The following is an 861-nucleotide window of genomic DNA, read 5'->3' as shown; positions in this document are numbered from 1 at the left end:
AATGACCATTTAGCGCAGGGAGAAAAGAAGACAGACAGACAGACAGACAGACAGACATCAGAGAAAGAGAAAAGAAGAAGTACCTGCCAGCCCCCCCCCCTCCCAACAAACCTGCCCTCCCCCAGTATAAAACGTTCATGAAATGACAATGTATCAATTCCTTTGTTTAGTTCATCTGCTGGGAAAAGGACAATAACAGTAACCAGGCCACCTCACTTTCTTCAATTGTAAATATTTTGAATTCTATTCAGGATAAATGGATATTTATTTCATTGGAAGCAAGGCAAATAAATCAGCTTTCAGATGATACCAATAATCCCACATACCCAAAACTGACGAGCGCCTGATTCCACCGCGTCATGACACATATAATTATCTATGAGAACCCTTCCCAAGCTCACGACAGCAAACGAGGCTTCAAGAGAGATCAGATCTTTGGATTCATTCAAATGTCAGAAGAAATCGTTTCTGTTTCTAAATTAATAAGATGAATATTTGGAATAATTTTCTTTAGTCAGAACACAACGTTTTACGTTACTGTTGTATGTTGTACTGTATTGTAAAGCGCTCAGCAGAGCCTGTGTACTTTATTCGGGGTTGAGCGCTATATAAATGTCATTTATTATTATTATTATTTAGAGAACAGGGCCGACAGAAACGAGACTGTCAATGCCGGAGAGGAAAGAAGAGTTGCTTCAACAAGTCGCAGACGCCCTCAGTCCAGGAGTCCGTCAATAACACAGACAGGCAGGTCCTCATCACAGAATTTATTTCCAACATCCCCAAAAACATCCCGGGGACTTCCAACACACACCGGGAACAGCAATCTTAGTTTTAATAAGAGTTTTACGGCACTTGCAA

This window comes from Aplysia californica, unplaced genomic scaffold (genome assembly GCF_000002075.1).
Source record: "Aplysia californica isolate F4 #8 unplaced genomic scaffold, AplCal3.0 scaffold00306, whole genome shotgun sequence".
In the NCBI taxonomy this organism is placed as follows: Eukaryota; Metazoa; Mollusca; class Gastropoda; order Aplysiida; family Aplysiidae; genus Aplysia; species Aplysia californica.
The sequence above is the reverse complement of the archived record's forward strand: the minus strand, read 5'-3'. Positions refer to the sequence as shown.